Raw genomic sequence first — 15,726 nt, forward strand, 5'->3', positions numbered from 1 at the left:
CTTTTTTACTTATTCCACCTGAGCCTAATTAAACCCTAAAAACGACTCTCTGTATATAAAATGTCGTTGAGTAGTAAACAAGATAACTATCAAATATTATACGAGATCTTGAAGATAAATATCTTATTTTTTTGATATCATCTCCTTATTTACATATATCTGACACCTAATAATTAACAAAATTTCGGTCCCACCAAGCGTGCCAAAATTTTTTTACACAAATTTCGAGTCTAAATAAATAAAGATGGGAAATAAAGTAACAAATGAATTTATATTAATATTTGAACTTTGGGTACAATCTCTGCATAACAGTTTATAATAAAATAAACTAAGTCTTCTGATTCTGTTCCGCAGCTTGACGATGACACGTGTGTGACACCTGTGTTCTTCCTAAGTTTCGAAAAGAAGCATTCCCAGCAACACATATAAACAATATTTATTAAAAAAAATAAAACTATCAGAAGTAAGAAAAAGCTCTAGAGTCTAGAACTTGGATCCACCTATACACATTTTCAAGTAGACAAGCACTTGATCTTGAAACCTAAGACAACCACCCTATATATTTGTCTATCTTACGACATTGCGTGTGCTATCAGTGCAACAAATGGAATGTGAACACTTGTTCCTGATTCCAATCTTCCAATATCTTTTATTGCTTAATAGCCAACCATCTGTGGCAACTGCAAGACAGGAATGAGAAAGGTAAAGGAATACACAAGATAAGCGCCATAGGCAAAAAGTTCAATATAATCTTCGAGGTTTGACTTTCTAGGCACTCGCATCGTATAGGGGGGCTTTTCCATAGATCTCGTGATTTTATTTGGAAATTTTTTCACAATTTTCACATCCTTTGCAAGAGAAGAAATGAACCAATCAACATAAAAATTGTCGGCAAAGTCACTGCACATTGAGGATTTTAGACATGAGACAATTAATTAATGGTCACATTAGTATTGAGAGACACAAAGTTCATTCTAATTAGTAAAAAAAATAAAAGCCCCGCATACCTATCATCTTTGCAATAGGAATTGTGGTCCAGTAAGGAAACAACCAGAGTTACATCAAGTATTCTAACCACAGCTACAAAATCAGTTATCTGTACAAAAATAAGACTATAAATCCCAACAGAAAGAAAGTGACAATAATAGGAAAATTAAATGAGTATAGTTTATATCCTGCATATGGAAACATGAAGAGTAAAGCATGAAACACCTCCACTCACCCCAGCGATAAGCAGATAGCCATTTGAAAATCTCTGTGGGATAGTAGCTGCATCAAACCACGCTGTATTATAGGAGGCACATTAATGAAAAAACACAACTTAATTCCAAGTTAAATTTAATACCATTCCAGATTTGAAAAAAAAAGCACAAAAATCCAAGTCCATACAATACTTGAAGATGAAAATTGCACAGTAAAGTTCTGATGGTGCAGGGTGAATTGATAGGGAAGAAATCAAACAGCTAAAGTTGGCAATCACAAACAGAAGGGCAAGGCTTTACTTTACAGAAGATATTTTTCCAATATCCTCTGTTTCTTTATTATTATTATCGAAAAATATATGGAGCATTCTTTAACAAATGTCATTACAAAGTTCTCAAGAATAGAGAATATCAGTGAAATAGCATCATTAATAATTGTAAATCATAAAAACCAACTCAACCAGATTATGGAAGCACAAATATGCATTTCCAACTGCTGAAATAAAAGCTTAAATACATATATATATATGTGAGGCTTATGCTAGAGATAATGGGTAAAACAGACAGATGTGTCAGCTAATCTACACACACAAGGTGAAATCACCATAACCAGTGAGTATTTCATATCGAAAGCATAAACTTAATGAATAGGTTTCACAAAAGGAAGCAAATATTTGAGGTTTGACCGCAACAAACATAAAAAACAAGAGGCAGAGAATAGGAGCAGAAAAAATGCATGAATCGCCAATGTGCTCCTCCAGTTAGTTCAAGACCATGATATGGAGTACATGTTTCCAAAAAATGTAAATAAAGTGACAACTTTTTAAAGCGAACATTCCGTAAGCCTCTGGAAGGTAAATCAATTCAAATCTGCTTGAAATGATTAAAACTTACAATGAAAATGTCGACCTCTGACGGAGTCTGACCTCTTCTACTGCATCAATAGTAAGCCATCCATATAATTTGATTTCCATGTGTTAATTGGTCCATGAATACTTGCAGCCTATAGAACAAAGCACAAGAAGTTTGCATTATAAACTTATACATACAGTCTAAGGCCCTGTTCTTTAAAGTTGTTCTGCTTTGCTGAGTCTTGCTCTACTCTGTGTGCTTGAATCTGCTCTGCTCTGCTTAAAAATAATAATTAATATTGAATTATTATAATAATAATTAAATTTAATAATAATAATAAATAATTAATATTTAATAATTATAATAATAATAATTAAAATTTAATAATAATAATAATAATAATTGATTTTTTATAATAAAAATTAATATTTTAAAGATAATAACAAGATAATATTATTACTTTTTAATAATAATAATAAATTATTAATACTTAATATTAATAAATAATTAATATTTAATAATAATAATTATTATTATAATAATAATAATTAATATTTAATAATAATATTTAATGATTATAATAATAATGCGATAATAATAATAGTGATAATAATAATAGTAATAATAAAAATAACAATAATAATGGGGTAATAAAATGTGACTCCCTGCTAGAAGCTCAAAAGAACAGGGCCTAACTCTTGCAATGCTATATTAACAATAGTACAGTCCTATCCCCTTTGATAAGAATTATTCGCAGTTTTTTTTCATAAGTTAATATGCTAAATAAACTTGTACATACATCAGCTCGAAAACACAACAAAATAAATACTCAAATCCCCCTGCAAAGCTAAATTGAGATGTCCATGGTAAGAAAAATAAATATATTTTGATGTAGATCAGTGGCTGAACACGGTAACAAACATGCATATTGTGGATAAACCAAAAATATAGTAAGTTTCAAGGTCAGACTCCTTCATTCTCTCCTATTTAGCTTCAATTAGAATGAGCCAGCCAAAGAAATGAAGGAAAAGATTCCGTCTAGGGAATTTAAAACCCTGTATTACGCCCTCAAAAACATTTTTGCATGCAGACTACCACACATTGCTTAACCCACCAAAACCTAATATTCTTCTTCTTCTTCTTCTTCTTCTTCTTCTTCTTCTTCTTCTTCTTCTTCTTCTTCTTCTTCTTCTTCTTCTTCTTTTTTGCCTTCAACGCCTTAATCCCATTAGTGGGGTCGGCTACATGAACCAACATGAGGACTTCCCAGGAGGTCACCCATCCTAGTACTACTCTTAATCATTGTTGCTCATGCCAAGCGGTGTGACAAAATTTTACACTGGCTGTCACCGGCGACAAATAAATTAACAACATACTCTAAGTTGTAAACTTAATTAATTCAATTCTCCACATTAAATTAGAAGAATCCTAAACTGATTATACAGAAAAATCAATTAACAATAAACTGTATTATGAAATTGATATTCCGTAAGCCAATTACACAATCAAACCATCCGGGAAAAAATTCAATCACTGCGACAACAGTAGCCATCAAAGCAAGATACACACATATTAGATGGCTTGATATCTATTAAAAAATCAAGTTACCAACTCATGATCAGTTGTCTGAAAGAAAATACAAGTAGATCAAAATGTACTCACATCGTGCTCTTCAAATCCTCTTTAAAATGATACGGTTACTCCTTAATAGACACTGTCATTCCCTGCATTTGTTTGCCATATGTTGACATCTATCAATTTCTAACATAGAATATAAAGCTTTTCAAAACAAATTAATATGCAGTATTTTAAAGTTACTACGGACACAACATGTCACAATGTATCAACTAATAAATACAATCTTGAGAAATCATCACCTGCACTTGTGAACTTGGTTGTCGACAGGCAAATCCATGATTCACAGCCGAAAGGGCAATGGATCAAGGTCTAATTAGCAGCTGAAATGCTGAATCTTTATTGGCCGATATGAATAGTTTGAAGTAGGAATTGGACATTATTCAGGCGATCATTCATTTCCTTGTTAGTTGCATCGATTGCCCTCAGCTCCTTATCTCTTCCTGCCATTTCTCAATCTTCTCCTTGTGGATCTTATAACAACCAATATAATAGGGGAACAAAGCAAGCTTCCCATCTGTATGTAATCAAGTGATATTCACATTTAATACCTTAGATGAGAAGTCGCTCTTCATAATCTTGGCTTAGCTTGTTGAACAGCGACTATCCAGATTCCACCATCTCAGAAACGTGAAAGAATTGTCAAATTATTTACTTCAATTAATAACAAATCTTTTTACTTTTTACAACTCCCCCATATTTCTTTATCCAAAAAGATACACACATATTAGATGGCTATAGGCCATAAATGGACCTTTCATAACACTCTACGACAAAAATTGCTCATAAAAAAATCTTCCAGAGAATCCAATCATGTAAACTTGATGAATCTCTACAGCATACTGGGATTTGCAATTAAAAAATGGCACATGAAGCTCTCCTCAAGGATTTGATCTATTAAGATAATATCCGAGGACATAATAGCATAAGGTGTCTGAGCCACACAAGGATTGGTAAAAAGCCTAAACATAGAACGAAATGAGCAAATTCACAGCTGAGAGCTTTATATACTTCAGCATTATTAAGTAATTACATCAAGCTTACCTCTAAGGCATTTCCAAGATAATTAAATGAAGAAGTAATAGCACCAAATCCCTTCCGTAATACAGCTTTGTCTGGCTTTTTGCGGCCTTGCTCAGGTTGAAATGGCGGCCATCCTAGTATCAAATAACTCAAATAATGAAAGTACTATCAGTCTATCAGTATGATATATCAATACAGCAGTGATCATCAAATAAAAATGGAAATTACAACGTCTACCCATTTAAAATAAGATTCGAGATTAAGCAACAAAATGCTCTTTTATGAGTATTTTCATACACAAATCTTTTCTATCCCTTTCCTTCACAGGTATACTATCATTCTAGGATAATTTTCCACCTCTAGTGTGCGTTTACACAGGATTAATTCTTTTCCTTATTGCTTTGCGGAGAGAAAGTAATTAAGAGGATTGTGGAAGAAGAGAATTTAAGAACAAGATGTTTATCATGGTCTAGTCCACTATTATAACAAGGATTTCTCACCTGCTGTCCAAAAGCAGCATTATCTTCATACTGACGAGCTGTCCTAGGGGCTTCAGCTTGTTCAGGTGGAACATCATCATCCAAGGACCGCTTTAGCCTTCCGAGCCACTGAGCCCCATAAATCTTAAAACTCATTCAAGTTTCTCATTGACACAACACTTGAATAGTTGAATTAGTGCTTCTGCATCAACCAATAGTCAAATGCCATGATGATAAGTGCGTAATACAACAAAGTCAGAGGTGCAAGGAAATATCTCTAAACCACAATACCCAAAACTGAATGCCAGTATCTCATTGTAATAAGCTATCTCAGTACATGGGTTTCCTCCAAATTGTGTCTTAATATTGCAGTTGATAGAAATGCAAAAGCCGAGACAACTACTTCATTGCTACAGTTAAGGTATGTATATATTGGTCGGTTGATTCACAAGAATTGAGAAACTAAGGATAGCTCATTAACATGATTGTTTAGACAGCAATAATTCAAAGCTAAAAAGTTTTCTCTCCAGTAATATAATTTATTTGGGCAAAAAGTTAAACGATCATGATGCGCCCAATCATATGGATATTCCTAATGTATCCTCAACGTCAAAATGATCCCAATATCTCTACTAAAGCTTTTCCTTCTCATGGAACAGAAGAGGGGGTCAGATGAAACTTAGAAACCGTGTAAACATGTCTCGCTAATGTATTTTTTCATTGTTCCACTTGCTTAACTTATAACTAAATCTAAATACAGAAAAAAGAAAAAGGGAGAGAAACTCACAATGTAGTTAAATTTGGTAACTCCTCAACCCACCCACTGAGGAACAGACGTTGCATCAAAATTATCATTACTCAACCCTCTGCAAAACATAGGGGGCAATCAACAAAAATTCACAAGGCAGAATTCTAGCAGATATCTTCAGAAAAAATGATTTGTAATAAGCTACGTAGTATATCTTGATGATGATGCTAACAAAAAATATCAAGCTACCAACAGTTCGATATTGCTGCTACTCACACAAATGTAAGGAGAGTCATTCTTGTAAGGTCAGGGATTGGCCCACTCAAATTGTTATTTGCCAGGTAGCTGTAATACAGTACCACCAACAAAAAAAATGTGCCATCATCATTATACATTTGAACTTGTAATCATGACATAAAGAAAGTAACCAAAAAAAAAACCTCGAACTACTTACAGCTCACTCACAGTAGTGACTCAAATTTCGGGGCACAGATCCACTCAAGGAGTTCCTGTCCAAACGACTGCAAACCAGAGAAAAGTTAGTTACCCTGAAATGGTGGTAATCCTTTCCAGTTAGCTACACTAAAATAGATCTAACATGTACTCACATTACAGTTAAATTCCGTACAAGCCCCAATGTTTTTGGAATACTTCCATTGAGCTAGTTTTCATTCAAAATGCTGTTTTAGTAATTAAGATAGTCAATAAATTGTGAAGTGTGAGAGCATGAAGTTGAAAAGATTTTCTCCATAAATCTATGATTAAGCAAATTATTGACTTTAACAAGGCTGCCAGTTCATAATGGACTTAATGCCAGCTTCTCTATAATAATGTAATTCATAAGGACATCTATTCAGTAACTCATTACTAATGGGTAAATCATGTGGAATTGTAATTTGGAAATACCGTTCCACATGCTTTACAAGAATAGTCTTGTCTACATAGACTGAAATCAGGGACTTGCATCAGTTGTGTAACAGATTGGAGATTGAGATAAAAGAAGTGAGAGCAGAAAAGGGCAATAATAAGATTGATCACAAAAATCTGATGCAATCTTACCTTATTTTCCTGAAACTATTTTTTCTTAAAGCAAATAAAAGTTTCTTGTTAAGCGGCTGAACCACTACTGCTGAGCCTAGTAGTTGGAGAACCAATCGGAACCGCGCGCAATGATACATTGCCACTCAATTTAATCAAAATTAATATATGAAATAATTATATAAATAAATAAAGCGGGAAGTCGAGAATAACAATATCTTTTAATTATGTAAAGATATGGCCATCATTTAATCAGATTATAACCATCATTTAATCAAAATAACAATATTCTTTTGATAGTAATCAAGCTTAAAGTCACATTGACTGTCATGAATCTATAAGATGTTATAGTATCTCTATCATTTAGAATATGAATACCTTATATGTGACAAGAGTACTGATGAAGCACTAAAACTCTGTTTTTGGAGGACATCGATATGTTACATCATCACTGCTCTCAGTATTGGTTACCTGTATTGCCATGACACAAACAAAAGACCACATAATTGACGGTTTGGAACGTAATAAATAGAATAAATGACCACATAAAACTGACATAATCAGAGAACTCAATCTCTTACCTCCGGCATATCGAAGCTGACATCGTCAAGAAAAAGCTTGTTCTTAATTCAGCAGTATGTCTATTTTTATAAGCAACTGTATTTATCTACAACATGAATCAGACAATTTGTTAGTCTTTCAAGACTATATTGTGAGAATCAAATGAATAGGGAAAAATGATTCAATTTCAAAACTCAAACTCAGTTGAAATAAGACATCTCAGAACAAGTTCATGAGTCGGCAATGGATACTGAGGCAATTTCTGCATAGCACAAATAGATTAGCTATTAAAATACAAAACATAAATTAACAACCAGCAATGGCTAGGTTAGGAAAGAGACAAACTTATGAGCTTACTAACAATATGACATAAAACCCTTTTTAAGATTGCTTAAAATAGATTTTGATACTTTGATTGCAGGAAAAGATACAATTTCACCATTTTTTGGTTATTTCAGAATTCAAGTTCAAATCAAGATATCTATTAAAAAATCAGAACCTAATTCCTTATACCAGTATATAGAATTAACTTCCATGGAAATTAATGCCAAAGATTATTATACAAAAAACAATCCTAGCTGTTCTCATGGACAAGTTATAATATAAAGAGCTCAGAATTGGAGTTCCATAAAGTCCAAGTAAATAAGAGATAACCAACCAATGTCTATATATTGTATTATTGTAGTTCCTTATTCCAAACAAGTCCACCAGGTGGTTACCCAGTTCTTCAGTATATTAAGAACCAAAAAAAAGTTCTTAGGTGGCCTCTACCCCTCTATCCTTCCTTGCCCATTGTTCTCTGCATGAAGTAGCAATTTTCTATCTCTCCTCTCCACTCTCCACTCTCCACTGTAATAGTTTTCACTTTAGTAATATAAGAAGAGATGAAGTTCTTAGACCCTTCCATTCTTATAAACCTATTTCTAAACAGAATATATCCTATCCATCCCCAAACAATAGTTTATGTTATCCTACAATCGACAAAAAGAAGCACAATTTCTATAAATGCACCGTATAATAATATAGAAGTATTTAAAAAGCATTTAACAGCAAAATAAGAAATTAGAACTCACTGGCTGAATTGTTCACATTGAAAGAAAGAGGTAGCTGAGCCTAAATATGATGATATGTTCAGGCTTTATTTTCCCAGAACTGACATAGAAATCAAGCAGAGCCTAAAATTAGAATTAGCTGCCTCATTAACAAAACTATTTACAAAACCTTATAAATCAAATTGGTTGTAAACTCATAAATGTTGCTCAACTTTATAAGGTGCCAAGAAAAAAAAAAAAAAAACAGAACATCCCAAACATCCCATCCAAACAGTTACATTCCTCTCTAACAGCCCTGCGCCTTGTTCTTTAGAGAATGAATTATCTCCACTTATAATACACCTCACAGAAGTACACTATCTCAGGACAGCCAACTCAATCACATCGAATCAATACCAACACGATGACGATTGCAACAAACAATTTCTTCTTACAGAAAACTTGTAAGCTCATTCACATCCTCAGAAAAGCAACCAACATATGAACAAAAAATAGCAATAAAATCTGAACACACTTGATAGTAATCCAATAAAAAGCATCATATATTTCAACAGTAAAATACCAAAATCAAATACCCATCTAATCAATCAATAGAAGAAAAACATTGCAAAGATTCATCCATTGCAAGAGATCGAAAGTAAAAATAAAAAATAAAAAAATCAGCATAAAAAAATTAATTAATTAAAACGGAAACTAAAAATTCACAAGAACAAACCTCACTCAATTTGTCCAAAGTTGCAACAGCACTCGTACCCTCCTTGGGTTTGCCGAAAATCCTCGCAAACATGATTAATTAAGGCGGTTTGATCCCTAACAATCAACAAAGAAAACCCAGAAAAAGGAGAACAAGAATTAGAGCGGGAGGAAACTGCGTAAAATTGAGAATATGGGGTTAGATAAAAAGAAAATGATTGATTTGATCAGTTAAGAGAATTTCTCTGACAATATGCATCTTGAATGGTAGCAAATGATAGTTAAAAAGAAGGTTTGAGAGGAATTTCAGTTAAGAGAATTTCTCTGACAATATGCATCATTGAATTTCTATTAAAAGGAATAATTGTAGAAGTATTGTTAGAGTTGAAATACTTCCTATAGTTGAACGATGAGATGTTTTAAATAAATATTTTTTCACGAAGGTTCACTGTTAGTCGTCGAGTTGGATTTTTTACCAAATTGAACTTTGTTGGCAAATTATTTATCAAATTGGTCTCGTGGCAAAAGTATTTCCTAAACTAAGCTTCTGGGGTAAACGTTGTCTCGGACAGCGTTTTATACCCAGATTTTTTTAAAAAAAAAAAATCCAAGAAGTAAACTTTTTTCTCAAACTTCGTATTTCATATTTTATTAAAAAAAAAACCCCAATAAAAGGCAGCGTTTATTGTACAGAATAAAACGCAGCCTGAGGCAGCGTTTTCCTCTGTACAATATTGCGGGACTTATATCGAATTGCAACTGCGTTTAATTGGGAATAATACTTTTGCATAATTCTTTAAGTAAAACGCTGCCTCAGGCAGTGTTTTACTTTTTTACATACACAAAATACTTGTATTCCAATATATTTTAGCAAAATACATACAAAAAAGTCAATTAACCATAAAACGCTGTCTGAGACAGAGTTTTATGTCTTGAATTTTTTTTTTTAAAGAAAATTGGGTGTAAAACGCTGTCTGAGACAGCGTTTTACCCTAGAAGCTTAGTTTGGGAAATACTTTTGCCACGAGACCAATTTGGTAAATACTTTGCCAAAAAAGCTCAATTTGGTAAAAAGTCCCGTCGAGTTTGGCCTTATGCATTTATAATGGCCTACCTTATAGTAGTTTGGCAAGTTATTCACAATGATAGTTGGGCCTTTTGTTAAAATTCCATACATTTTGTAGATAAAATTAGAACATGGCATTTATTTTCGTTTTAATTTTACATTTAGAAATAAGTGTCCGTAGTAGTATCTATAACCAATTCTTTATCACATGCATGCAAAGGACTAAGTTAATTTGCGGTGCAGTCTAGGCCATACATGATTTGATTTTCAATCTGCAGTTATATAACATCTTTTTTTCTTTTGTGCATGCAACTTTTAATATCAGGAACTTCCATGAAGTAATGCTCATTTGGCCTAGTATGTATGCAATATCCCTAATAGCGCAAATTAGGAAACCTAATAACGCAAAATAGGACACCTAATAGCGTCACCAATCCGCCACTTAAATGCCCTAGCGATTTATATTCCCTTTTATTTTTTCAAAACAGTCATCATTTTGTATGGATGCTTAATGATTGATCTTAAATTAGTTGTTTTCATCCTTCTTTGACGTACTTATTATTCCAAAATTTACTACTTGTTATATGCTAACAACCGTAGTTGACGCTGTAGGATACTCTACTATATTATTGTTTTTTCAATTAAACCAAGTTTGTTACATTTGCAAAGTGTTAACTACTTATTAAAAAAATGATGACCATTTCAATTCAATTTGAAGGTCATATTATTTGTTAACTTAACGTATTTCTAGTAAATGCACAATTGTTGTCATTTTACCTAGTAGTTAATTTTATTTGTAATTAATATCTACTAATGGGCCTAAATCAATTTTACCATACATTGTGATTTTGTTTTACTAAAAGCAACATTAATAAAAGTTGAAGGTAAACATAAAAAACGATTACTAATCACACATAATACATTAATAACACCATAAACCATATCATTGTTTTACACCTAGACAAATGGCAATCATCGTTGCCTTAATTAATACACGATTAGGCCTTACTAGGCCAAGTAGTAGTAGCAAGCTTCACAAATAAGATCATATTGTCTTAATTAATTACCCTAATGCACACCAATAGTACGAATAACATAATATTACACATAAAAGTTCACGAATTGTTTGAAAATTGAAATGGCGAGTCACAATAGTCCCCACATTGCACAACCATCCTTCTCCAGCAGCCTACTACCAAGGGTTGTGCATGCATCCAGGTCAACTAGCCTCCTCCTCCGTGGCAGTGCAAGAGCAGCCTATAAAAACCAAAAAACAAAGTACTTTCATTAATAAAATGTCCTAAGCACATTGCGACAAAATGAAGTTATTAATAAATAAATACCTTCAACTCCCCTAGCACCCTCAGTGGGCAGCTGTCTGTATCCATAGTAGCAACGTTGAACTCCCCCGAACTGACCTTCTTTCTCATCCCAAATCACAGCTACACCACCTGAATTGTCGACACTCTCGTCCAAGGAACAATTCACTTCATAATCAAAGGCCTTGACCACTTCCTTGAAAGACTTCCGACCAATTTTAGCTTCGGTGATTATGAAAATGATGGGTTTGTGAACGGACACAATTTCAAGGGCATGACTTAAAAGAAGGGCGACTAACACCACGTGCATTTCACACAACAATTGATGCACCTAAAGGAAATGCCGTACTACCTTGTTTATACTTAGTCTTGAGGTTAACATCCATGTACCTTATAAATGGGTAAACGCTAAACCTACTAGCACAAAACTCTGACAATGACTTAACTAATGTTGGAATGCAAATAAAATGCTTGAAAACCATCGTGTGTAACAGGCTAGTTCAGTTGTTACCGACCTAGTAGTGAGGGATAGACAGGACCCTCAATGGCAATCACAGGAGTAGGATCAACTACATTGAGAAGGAAATCTGGGATTACCTCACTAATGTCGTTGGGATTGTAAACAAGCACTTCCTTGTTGAGCTTGTTAAAAAGGTCCTTCACATCCACTAAACCCACAAGATCAACCATATTGGGAAGGTGTGCAGGGACGGGGTCTGTTACACCGGGACCAATCATGACCATTCCTTGCAACTTTGGCTCCCATGGGCTCTCCGGCTCCTAATGATGTCCCTAATGCATTGGTCACTCAGAATTGAAGGTTGCCATTTCCGGTTTGGGTGAAAAGTACATGAACTTGTTGAAGTTCATTTCGGGTCGGCCGGTGTTGTTAGGGTCACGGAAAGTTGTTTTGTTAGGTGTAGGAACTGAGGTAGCAGCGAGGAGGGTATATCGGGTTTTGGGGATCTAAGGGTTGGTTGGCCATTGTGAATTTGTTTCAAGAAAATTAGGAGTTTGGAAATGCAGAGAAGGTAAAGGTACCATATCCACTCCAAGATCATTGCTTTTATAGCGAAGCAAAGGGGGTACAACACAGGACAAGTACATGAACTGCCACGTCAACTTAGTGACTTACAAACATTATGGAATTACTTTAAAGAAATCCATAATTTCGGATAATTACACCATGCAATATTCTGAGTGACCAATACATATTAATGATAATTTGCACGTGAATTAAAAAAAAAGACACGAGTCATGAAGTATTAAACCATGAAAAGAGTACTAATTCCTTCTTTTAGAGTTGAATATTATGTTTATTTGAATATTATTTATGAAAAGGGATGCCTATGACCCTACATCTGATCTTTCAATAAGACACATTTACGAATGAAGTAGCATATATGTATTGTCACTTCACCAAACTGAACAAGTCAGGTAGTATTCATATCAAAGCATGAATTTGGCGAAATTAGGCACAAACTAGAACACGTAAGAGATTTGCATCCTTATTATTAATAGTTCATATACAATCGTTATTTCCTCTTTTTAATTTCACATTAAAAAGAACGACAAAACCGTCAAACTGAAGGGCTTTATATTTTTGTGGTTACTCCGTACATGGTATGTCTTTATCCCATGCAAAATAAATAATAATCATAATAATTTGAAAGCAGTTCTAAACCATAATTGCGATTTGGAGTCAAACAATACAATTAAAATAAATATTGAATAAATAAATAATATCTTTTACAATTAATAAATTATATTTTAGAGAATTATATCGATATGATAATGTAGCTTTCTTTGATCATGCAAATCTGCATAGTATCAATTTGTGGAGGTTGATGTCAATTATCTATTAAAATGTCGCAAATAAGGATTTATTGAGAGAAACGCATACAATGTTGCAATGGACTCTTAATTTGGAGGCTTTATAAAGCTATAATGGTTAATAGAGTATGGACTATAATGTTTATTAAAATGTCACAAAGTTATAAGTTTATGCAGTCACCTTCGTTATCTTCAGTTGTTTGTCGTTCTTGTGTGGGCTTCTAGACAACCCTTCTGACACTTGTCACAAGTTCGCCATATTTCTTCCAAACCGTAAATAAAATATTGACATTAATCCTAAGAAACTTGACAAGTTTCGTACTTTTTCAAACATATCCTAAACGAAAGTGTACTGTCCAAAAGTCATATACTATAATCATTAAATTGAGCAACTAAAATTGGATTGACATAATGGTTAAACGAACATTGAAATCAATTATTAAAACAACTTAGTAAAACAAAGAATACAAGTACCCAATTATTAAGATTTTTATCCATTTTTTAAAAACAACTTAATCATTTTTAAACAATACAATTTCACTAAGTCTAATTTCTCATTCGATGTTTATGGGTTATATGGTGCAGGGTTAAGGGCTAATGGTGTACAGTTAAGGGTTTAGGGTTTAGGGTTTAGTTGGTTTAGGGTCTAGGGTCATTCGTTTACTATAATAGTGAAAACGGTGTAACAACTAAAATACCCTAACTAAAGGGTAAATCGTTGACAAGCTTATATAACTACTGTTTTGGGGTTTTCTGATGTCCTGCGGGAGAGTTACAATTCCGGACTGGATCCGTGCGCCTGTACCTGCAAAACAACGAGACTCCGGGTGGTGGGAGCTCCGCCTCCGACGGTCAAGTTAGTACTTGTTTGAGGAGTAATAAGTGCGGAAAAAAGTAAAGGTTGGGAGATCTGGTTCCTCTAGGGGAGGAATGATCAGTGTGTTTAGGTTCTCTAGGTGAGAGTAATTAATTGTTGAATCCCCTTTAATGAGGATTAATTAGAGTATTTATAACCTTGGGAAACGTGTCAAATACTAGGTTTAGGTTAACCTAGGGCTGACTGGGCTTCCCTTGGAAATTGGGCCTAGGTGGCTGTTTGGCCTATCTGGCATACGGAGGCCACGTGGCGTGACACGACTGGTCCATGGTGGACAGATCAACTCCTGACACGTGGCAGACTTCTATTGGCCCATGTAGTGGACACTTGGCAGAGCCTGAATGGTCCACTTGTCAGATGGTGATTGGTAGGGAAAAATCCCCTAATCATTTGCCCCTCACAGGTGGCATGTGACTGTTCACACGTCACATGTGACAGGTGTCGGCCTGTAACAGGCGACGGCCTGCTACATGTGTCGCCCTATGTCGGGCCGAGCATTTTTCCCGCTCGTTTTTTGAATTTGGAGGCCACTCTTCGCATTCTCCTTTGCCCTATATAAAGGCATGTTGACCAAGTCTTTTGTTCACATTTGCGGACTTTTTCAAGAGAACTCTCGGACCCCTGAACTTGAGCTCTGACACTTTGCAACTTCTGCCGATTATTTCTGACAGGACGACTGTTTTGCTAGGCGCCTACTCGATCAAGCTCTTTTTTCAGAACTTAAGTTTCAGGTAACCGTCTGTTTATTCTTTTTGCTTTTGCACTTTTTCTTTCTTTTTTGAAAATGAGACCTCAAAAGCATCCGGTACGACCTAGGTTAGCAACCAGCCGGTCACCGGGGACGGCTGAGTCTAGGACTAGGGGTGCCGACTGCCCTATGGTACTTCAAACTTTGCGCAAGTCCCGGAATCCAACTGTCTTTGTATCTATGCAGGACAATATGGCAAGAACAAAAAAGACCAAGAGGATTGAGAACTCTGATGGCTCCTCTTTCCAGGTTCTGATTAGCGAGCTGTCAGACCAGCCGCCTGATACCGCAGGGACCCAAGGCGGCCCTTCAGCCGAGAGCTCTGAGGAGGGAGCTAAAGTAGCTCCTTCCCACTTCACTGTTGACCTGGCCAGTCAGCAGACGGCCCCTGAAGAAGAAAGGGGTCGGCCCCCTCAGGGAGAGGGGAGGAGTCGGACTCTTCTAATAGTGAGTCTAACTCTAGCTCTTCAAGCCGCCTCTCTATAAACTCAGAGGAAAGGCATGCTCGTTTACATGAGGCGAGAATTTCTCATGCGGCCGAAAAGGGGGACGGCTGGTCGGAACCATCCGCCTCTCATAGGGAGTTGAATACTCCTTACT

General features: G+C 34.9%; 1 long non-coding RNA gene across 9 annotated transcripts; it reads right to left on the reverse strand.

The window, feature by feature from the left end:
* Nucleotides 1-252: 252 nt before the first annotated feature.
* LOC110739917 lies at nucleotides 253-9,687 on the reverse strand. Of its 9 annotated transcripts, none has more exons than XR_002514946.1 (16): nucleotides 9,306-9,685; nucleotides 8,612-8,690; nucleotides 7,559-7,800; nucleotides 7,356-7,448; nucleotides 6,548-6,619; nucleotides 6,394-6,460; nucleotides 6,216-6,284; nucleotides 5,979-6,057; nucleotides 5,213-5,393; nucleotides 4,734-4,860; nucleotides 3,932-4,206; nucleotides 3,717-3,778; nucleotides 2,097-2,205; nucleotides 1,223-1,269; nucleotides 1,008-1,096; nucleotides 253-900 (listed from the first exon to the last, which is right to left on the reverse strand). It is a non-coding gene; the product is annotated as an uncharacterized LOC110739917 (long non-coding RNA). The 9 variants fall into 9 exon arrangements; XR_002514944.1 differs by lacking the exon at nucleotides 6,548-6,619 and having other exon boundaries at nucleotides 258-900; nucleotides 9,306-9,400; nucleotides 9,534-9,687; XR_002514948.1 differs by lacking the exon at nucleotides 6,548-6,619 and having other exon boundaries at nucleotides 6,193-6,284.
* Between the last annotated feature and the right edge of the window lie 6,039 nt (nucleotides 9,688-15,726).

Source organism: Chenopodium quinoa, unplaced genomic scaffold, assembly GCF_001683475.1.
Source record: "Chenopodium quinoa cultivar QQ74 unplaced genomic scaffold, ASM168347v1, whole genome shotgun sequence".
Taxonomy (NCBI): domain Eukaryota; kingdom Viridiplantae; phylum Streptophyta; class Magnoliopsida; order Caryophyllales; family Amaranthaceae; genus Chenopodium; species Chenopodium quinoa.